The following is a 9,167-nucleotide window of genomic DNA, read 5'->3' as shown; positions in this document are numbered from 1 at the left end:
ATTGCTGTATCTGACCCGACCTTGTTGGTTTTCGTGCAGTTGGATAAGCATGTTGAGGAACTTTGGGGGACATCCGATGCGCTCTAGTATTTGCCAAAGCCCTTTCCTGCTCACGGTGTCGAAGGCTTTGGTGAGGTCAACAAAGGTGATGTAGAGTCCTTTGTTTTGTTCTCTGCAAACCTCAAAGCAAAGCTCGACGATGCAACCCGCCTCACGGACCCATCCCCTGAAACCCTCTGGGATCAGTTGAAGACTACCATACTGCAATCCACTGAAGAGGTACTGGGCTTCTCCTCCAGGAAAAACAAGGACTGGTTTGACGAAAACAGCCAGGAAATCCAGGAGCTGCTGGCAAAGAAGCGAGCTGCCCACCAGGCTCACCTTACAAAGCCGTCCTGTCCAGAGAAGAAACAAGCCTTCCGTCGCGCATGCAGCCATCTTCAGCGCAAACTCCGGGAGATCCAAAATGAGTGGTGGACTAGCCTCGCCAAACGAACCCAGCTCAGCGCGGACACTGGCGACTTCAGGGGTTTCTACGAGGCTCTAAAGGCTGTGTACGGCCCCTCACCCCAAGTCCAAAGCCCGCTGCGCAGCTCAGATGGCAAAGTCCTCCTCAGCGACAAGATCTCCATCCTCAACCGATGGTCAGAACACTTCCAATCTCTTTTCAGTGCCAACCGCTCAGTCCAAGACTCCGCCCTGCTCCAGCTCCCTCAACAGCCCCTAAGGCTAGAGCTGGATGAGGTTCCCACCCTGGATGAGACATATAAGGCAATCGAACAACTGAAAAGTGGCAAAGCAGCAGGTATGGATGGAATCCCCCCAGAAGTCTGGAAGGCTGGCGGCAAAACTCTGCATGCCAAACTGCATGAGTTTTTCAAGCTTTGTTGGGACCAAGGTAAACTGCCTCAGGATCTTCGTGATGCCACCATCATCACCCTGTACAAAAACAAAGGCGAGAAATCAGACTGCTCAAACTACAGGGGAATCACGTTGCTCTCCATTGCAGGCAAAATCTTCGCTAGGATTCTACTAAATAGAATAATACCTAGTGTCGCCGAGAATATTCTCCCAGAATCACAGTGCGGCTTTCGCGCAAACAGAGGAACTACTGACATGGTCTTTGCCCTCAGACAGCTCCAAGAAGAGGCAGAAGTATAAGAGAACAAGAATAAAGCCATACAATTGATTGTAAGTCACTGAAATACAAAGGGGTAGAAGATAAAAAACATTACTGAAAAAAAATGGCTGGAGCAACAGCAGTTCACCCAGTGATGGACGGGGAGGCTGAAAACATTGTTGAATCGTTTAAAATGTTTCAGCAGACATCCAATTTAGCATTCTAGAGCTATTTTTAAAATGCAACAGCAGAGAAGGTCAGTTCTATACTTCTCTGGACAGGGGAGCGAGGCCTTGACTTATTTAATAGCTGGGAGCTTACAGAGGTGGAGAAAAATTATCTAGAGCAGATATTTGCAAAGTTTGCTTCTCACCTAGAACCCAGGTCTAATCATAGATTTAAATGCTATGAATTTCAAGGCTTAATGCGAGAGACTGATGAAACTGTTGATAACTTCCTCACTGGGCTAAAATTTGTGGCAGCAAAATGCATATTTTGAGGAAAGATTATTTATCAACTAATATGCAGGAGTGCCCATCCCAAAGTACAAAAGTCTCTTGTAGGGAAGGATAGCCTGAAGCTGGCTGAAGGTATAGATACAGCCAGAGACTTCAAAGCCACAAGGATGCAAATGAAATCTTTATCTATATAGACTCACCCACAGCAAAGAGAAGGAAGGATTGATGTTATGGGGCCAGAGGACCCATAAACCCAGCAGCAATAGATATTCACTAAGACAAATGGTTAATTAAATAAGAGTTGCTTTTAATTATCTTTAAACATGAAAACAGGATCAAACTTTAAATTAAATCACTATTAACTTAAATAACCTAACTTAGCCCCCTTCTATTTCTAAACGCACATGTATGTATGTTCAGAAAAGTTCTTTGATTCATAGTCCAATCTCACTTCTCATTCCTACAAGTTCACTGGTATTACGCAAGTCTTATACTGTGTACAGAATTTAACATTTATGAAGTTCACCAGGCTTTGGTGCTTGAAAGGTAAATGGTTACCACTCATGAAGGTTCTTGTCGGTTTTCAGAGAGAGATTTGTTGTTTGCTGTACACCCACAACCGATTCCTTTTAATCAGCCACTTCAGTGTCTAGCTGACTTGCCCCATCAGGGTTTTCCAGATGATAACATCTTTCTTTCTGGTCACCACAGAGTTCCTTTTTGTTTCCCTTATTTCAAGGGAAACATTAGACAGCCAGTCCTATATTCTTGCATGAACCACAAGGGTTTTGACCAGGCTGAACTAAGCAGTCACAACCCATCTTCCAAATGGGGTTTTTCACAAGCTTGGCAGTTTGTCCTGTGACTGTAAAACAGAAGAACTGATATCTCTCCCTCTCTCTCTCTCTCTCTCTCTCTCTCTCTCTCTCTCTCTCTCTGAGAAAAAAAAACTGTTTGACTCTCTCTGCTTGCAAATCCACATGACCCTCCTATAACATTAAGTTCCACTCCAGGCAATCTGCGGCTCCAACAAGTTCTTTCATCTGTTGCCTTTTTGTAAACAACAATCCATTAGTGAAGTGTCTTGGGCACTCTCCAAAGTTTCTGCAAAGGCTCTGGGGCCAACATGTCTAGCATTAACAGAGCTCCAGTATTTTAAATAAGATCTGTTTTAAAGTGTTTGTATGTGATCTACACTAACAAACCTGTCCCAATTTATCTCCCCAAAACATTTTCTATCATTAGGAGCAACACTATGTCCACGTGAATGTGGTCAAATCTTCATTCCGTTGGCTCAAAAGGCTGCAGGGGGGCCTTGGTATGCTGCTGTACCTTGGCTGCTTGGCACTGCATGCATGTCTTGGCCCACCCGCTGACTTGTTTCCGCAACTCATGCCACGCGTACTTACTGGCCACCAACCAGACCGTGGTCCTGATTGCTAGATGTGCCAGCCCATGGATGGACTTGAAAACTCATCGCCTCCATGCCATTGGGATGATAGGTTGAACCTGCTTGGTGACATATTGCACAGGAGTGTAGTGTTACCTGTGCCGACTGGGATGTCCTAAAGCTGCAGCCCTGTGACGGCAGACCTGTACTGAGGTATCTTGTCGTCCTGCTGCTGTGCCTTCACCAATGCCACGAAATCCAGTCGGTTAGCCAGAGAGTGGATGCTCTGTCTCATCAAGGCATCCACGACCATATTGTCTTTTCGTGAGATGTGCCTTACATCAGAGGAATATTCCAAGATGCCCCTGTGTCCAGCTTGAAAGGAATATTTGTTCAATTTGTATGCAATGACACAGCCAACTTATCCTGCACAACTCTATTGTGTGGTCTGTTGGTTTATAATCTTCCTGCACTACCATGCCCATGAAAAGTGTATCACTGAGGGCAGTTTCTTCTATAGTGTGCACAATGGGCACACGTTCACTTCTGTTTTGTTTCCTTTTGGAAAAACGTTTTGCACAGTGATTTTGCCCTTTGCTGTTATTATAGACTTTTCCATAGGCGGTACATTGTTTTGGTGCCACATTGCTCGCTCTTGAATGTCTCTCCATCTTTTTTTTGTTTCCTATATCTCAGTTTTTGCTTATGTGTGTGGATACACACTGTGGCTACAGCTATGCCTTCATTTTCATAGGCTTTTGCACTCTCACCAAACTCTCTCACTTTCTTATCGATAATCCCAAACATAATTTGATCACAAATCATTGAATCTTGTAGTAATCCAAAATTGCATGTTCTTGCTTTTAATTTCAAGTCCATAAAATATCCTAAGCTCTCTCTGTGGAGCTTCATGTGCGAGTGAAATACGTAGCTCTTGAATGTGTTTTATTTTTATTTGGTGAATAATGTTCATCAAGCATCTCAATAACCTTGTCAAATTTGCCCTAGTCTTCTGCCTCAACAAAAATAAATGTATTGAAAACCTCTAGTGCTAGAGATAAGTAGTAGTGCAATCTTCCATGCATCAGTTTTGCCATTGGGTCCAATAACTTGCAAATACAGCATGGATCTTTTTTTGAACCATCTCCACTTGTGGTTGACATTTCCAGTCCAATTTACAGCATCAGGGTCTTTCCATTTCTCTGCTGCCATCGACTGATTCTCACTCTGCACACTGCAGGTGTTTCTTCCACTCCTGGTATCATGCGATGTTCCTTTTATTGTAATAAAAAAAGCTTGGGTTTATTTTAAAACAGCTATACTTTATTAGCTAAAGAACTTTAGGGGCATCAATCTTGAATGCAACTCTGAACAGCATCAAACTAGTCCCCGACTCCCTCTAGTGGTCAGGAGTATCACTAGCTCTTGATCACTACAGAAAACAATGTGGAAAAACATTAAGTAATTCACTTTGTGAGAAAGATTTTTTTAAAGTATATTTTAAATAGTAAATTTAAAATATTGATATTTCAAGGTACTTGGGCGTCCTTCTACATAAATGGGTGAAGCTTCACATACAGGAATAGCAACCAATTTGGAAGGTTAATGGAATTTTAACCGTTATTTCAAGAAGATTTGAGTAAAGAGTGAAATTATATCAGGTCCAGTTGAGACAATATCCTAAATACAGTCTTGCTTCCCTACCGAGAGAAGACATGCATATGAAAGAGGGAGTGCAACAAAGGTTGCAGATTAATTTTTGAAATCAATGTTGTTTTTTGAGGCAAGATTAATGAACATGAAATGGAAGAGAGTAAATTCAACAAAGCTCACTGGATTGGAAGGAAACAACTACCATGAGCAACATAGATTATCCAGTAGGTGGCATTTAAAGGCCTCTGAGAGACTTGAATTTCTTTAAATTATTTTCAACATTTAACAAATTTCCGTTAAAACAGGAAACAGTCAATGTCTGAAACTTGACTGTTACATCGTAGAATCAAGCTAGAAGACATTGAATCTATCAAAATTCATGGTTATTGAACATTTTTAAATTTTTTTGAAGTTTAGAAGAAATTCAAAGGTGAGAATTTTTTTTTACCACTTCAAATTATACTTACGATTAGTTAAGATTGGAAACCAGGGCCAGCACATGGAGTTAGAATGAAGTGCACTAACTTGGATTTCATTGCTGGTGTTGCTTACTGAGAGATTTGTCAGACATTTAAAGCCTTAACTCTCGTAATGAAAATTCACAGCTAGGAAGTTGCACCTTAGAAAACTTGCTTTGATTTTGTAAGCCACGCTGTACTTACATTGTTAAGAATTTAAATCCTTTAGCTACTTACTTTGCAAAGGTGACGATGATATGAAGCCGCTTGTGTATCCTGTTCTGTTTTAATTTTGTTTGCATTGAATTTTATCAGAACTAATATTGTGTGCTCCCAACCAAATGGGTTGACAAAAGGAAAATTCTTGATAATCATGAAGTAACTGGACTAACCAATGGAGTTATCACCTTGACTGCAATGTTTTGGATGCTGAAATTGTATTGTATATGATAAGCCAGCCTTTGAAACAAAGCTATAAATTATTAATTACTTCCTTTTAAATCTCTGGTCCATGGTTCAATTCTTTGGAATATCACTGTTGGTTGAAAGGTAGAGGGAAAAAGTAACGCATGCAATGTCGGCAAGATCCTACAATATCTCCAATTTTAAAGGTACAAGAATTTAAATTGTAAACCCTGTAAGGTAACTTAATATGAAACACCAAAATACTGCAGATGCTGTGATTGTAGTGAAAACACAAAAGTGCTGCCCCTCGCAGCATCCATCAAGGTAAAGATATATAACTGATGTTTTGAGCCCAAGCCTTTCTTCAACAAATGAGGAATAAAAAGCAGATAGGTGCTTGAATTAAGGTGCTGATGAAGTGATCTCCCAGTCTGCGTTAAGTCACCCCAATGTAGAGGAGAGCACAACAGGAGCACCAGTGCAGTAGATGGCCTCTGAAGATTCTCAAGTGAAATGTTGCTTCACTTGGTGGGACAGTTTGGGGCCCCAAATGATGGTGAGGGAGGAGGTGTGGGCACAAGTGTGGTACTTCCTGCAATCACAGGACTTGGTCCAAGGGGGTGATTGGTGGGAAGGGAGGAGTGGACAAGGGAGTCATGGAGAGGGCTGTCCTGGCAGAAGGCAGAGAGGGAAGGAGAGGAGAAGATGTGTCTGGTGGTGGGATCACAGAGTAGGTGGCAGAATGATGCAAAATTATATCATAATGTTAATGGGTGGTAGGTGAGGACAAGGGGAATCCTGTCCACCTTGAGTATAGAGGGGAGGGGACCAGAGCAGATATATGGCTAATGGAGGATATGCAGGTGAGACCTAAGTTGATGGTAGTAGAGGGGAAGCCATATTTTTTGAAGGAGGACATTACGGATGATCTCACATGGAACCCCTCATCCTGGCAGCAGATATGACGGTGACAAAGGAATTGTGATCAAGAAATGGAGTCCTTACAGGTGATAAGGTGTAGTCAAGGAAGCTGGGGGAGTTGGTGGGTTTGTATGAAGATTCTGTCAAGTGTTTGACTCCCGAGATGGAGACAGAAAGATCAAGAAAGGGCAAAGAGATGCTCGAGATGGACCAAGTGAATTTGAGGTCACGGTGGAAGTTGACATCAAAGTAGATAAAATAAATGAACTCATCGAGCAGTTGCATGAAGCAATGCCAAAATATTCGTCAATGAAATGGAGGAAGTGGAGGAGCCTTGCCTGCGTAGGTTTGTAGGATAGGTGATGAATCATCAATCACTCAGGAGACTATTGTGGAGAAACCAATAGGCTTTAATTCACTTGCGAACATAGCATAACATAGCATGTCCTGCACTGAATTGCAGGGGGCTGTGGAACAGTCACCTTTATACAGTAGCCTGTGGGGGGAGCCACAGGTACAACCAGCCAATAGGTGTACCTGACCAGATAATTAAACATTACAGTGGTTTACCACAGTGGGTACATCATTTATCAATGTACAGAAGAAAATCTAAAAATGCTGCACTGGCAAAGAGGACTGATAATGAGCAATTATTTCATGATGTTTAAACAAAACATCATTAACCTGCACCTTCAGGATTGGGAGTGTGTAAAAGGCATTCTCTCCTTTGGTGTCAAGGAAAGGGATAAAGGTTTTCAGCTTTCCATGAATGCCTCCTGACCCGCTGAGTTCATCCAACTCTGTGTTTGACTCCAGTCTTCCAACATCTACAGTCTGCTAATGGGTGGTAGGTGAGGACAAGGGGAATCCTGTCCACCTTGAGTGTAGGGGTGAGGGGACAACAGTAAAACCTGGTGATTTGGGAGCTTCCTTGTCTCTCTTTCTTGCATGAACTGGGCATAAAACCAACGGTGCATTTGTTATATCTGAACCCCAGTTACAGAGTATTTGGAGCCTTATTTACATCATTTAGCAAATAAAACACTCTCACTGGCATTAGGCCAGGATCTCCATCTGCTTGTAGGACTGGGTTAGTGAAAGCAACTGTGTTTATGTAGATAGTTAACATTTATGACTGAAAAAAACTAAAATATAGCCCTGAACTTAGCAAAATATCTGATAGATTAAGTTGAGAAAGTGTTGAGTTCCAAGACCTGCTAATTGTTCAATACTCATCAATCCTTCACTCCGCCTGAGGATGTGGTCAGATTTAAAATTGATATCGTTTGCGTTTTCCATTTTGGTCAAGAAAAATCAATCTTATTTTAAAATATGACTATGAAACGTAAGCTGTTTCTCTGACATCTAAGTGGGTCAGCAGATATTCAGAGTCCAAATTTTCACTTTGTTGAGACACAATCGACACTGTTCACTCATGGAATAACCAGTTTTAATTATGTTGACATCTTCCTGTCTTAAACACTTTTCTCTCCTGCATATGTAAACAGAGACCCGAATGGTTTCAGCAGGTTCTTTCTCCAGATTATGAGTCAATAAACACCAGACATCCTATATCCTTCCACATTATCAGTTCAGAGGCAGCCAATTTTAATGGCACAAAGATATTGGGTTAGCAATTGTGAGGTCACAAAAAGCCTGCAAAGGGATATTAATATGTCAAGTAAGTAGGTAAGATGTTTACAGATGAATTATAATGGGGGTAAACATCAGGTTATTCACTTTAGAAGCAAATTATTATTAAATTTTAAAGTTAGACATACAGCTCGGTAACAGGCCCTTTCAGCCCATGAGCCCTTGCCATCCAATTATACCCAATTTGACCTACATCCCAATAGCGTTTTGAAGGGTGGGAGGAAACTGGAGACCCTGGAAAAAATCCATGCAGATACGGGGAGAACATACAAACTCCTTACTGACAGCACAGGATTTGAACCCCAGTCCCAATCGCTGGTGCTGTAACAGAGTTGCGCTAACCACTTCAATAACTGCGCTGAATAAAACTACAAAATGTGGTACCAACGGATCTGGAATTTTCGTCCATGAAATATAAAATGTTGGCACACCTCGGGCCCAAATAATTAGGAAGACTGATGGAATCTTACTCTTTATCACAATGAGTGTGGAATGTAAATGTAGTTTTTGTTCTAATTTTATAATTGAACTGATGTATTACCAAGAGTTTTCTTCTGCCTATTTAAGTAAGAATGTACTGTGGAGAAGGTTCACAAAGTTCAATCCTGGGACAAATAGGTTTAAGTATGAAGAGAGATTGAGTAGAGTGAGTCTATTGGAATATGGAAGAACAATGTGGGTATATGATGAGCAGAAAGAAGGAGCTTTAAAGGAGATTCAAGGGGTATGTTATTTTTAACACAGAGAGGGTTTGATATCTGGAATTCACTGCCAGAGGAGTTGGTGGAATCAGGTACAATTATTTCATTTAATCAGACAAAGGTAAGTCATAGAGGTACATAGTCCTCATATTAGCAAATCAAATCAATGCAGTTGGGCAAAATGGTTGGCATCCAAAAGCCCAAAGGGCCTGTTTCTAAGCTGTGAAAATCTGTGATTTGAAGGACAGGTGAACTTGTTGAAATATCTCAGATTTTAGGGAGATTGACAAGGTAAGTTCTGAGAGGATATTTCACACGTTGAGGAGTACCTTGAATTGGGAAGCATTGTTTCAGAATGAAGGGTTACCCATTTCAGATGGAGAGGAAGGAATGAAGTTTAAATGTATT

The 9,167-nt window shown here is 41.4% G+C and overlaps 1 protein-coding gene across 2 annotated transcripts in view; it reads left to right on the top strand.

Annotated features, from left to right (window-relative positions):
• The first annotated feature begins 4,928 nt into the window (after positions 1-4,928).
• apbb1ip (amyloid beta (A4) precursor protein-binding, family B, member 1 interacting protein) overlaps positions 4,929-9,167 on the top strand; it is a 141,022-nt gene continuing 136,783 nt past the window's right edge. For both annotated transcript variants that reach the window (XM_069914569.1, XM_069914571.1), the window contains exon 1: positions 4,929-5,051. The gene's annotated coding sequence lies outside the window, so the exon portion shown is untranslated. The remainder of the gene's footprint in view (positions 5,052-9,167) is intronic.

This window comes from Narcine bancroftii, chromosome 1, assembly GCF_036971445.1.
Source record: "Narcine bancroftii isolate sNarBan1 chromosome 1, sNarBan1.hap1, whole genome shotgun sequence".
Classification (NCBI taxonomy): Eukaryota; Metazoa; Chordata; class Chondrichthyes; order Torpediniformes; family Narcinidae; genus Narcine; species Narcine bancroftii.
This window is presented reverse-complemented; position numbering and strand designations above follow the sequence as displayed.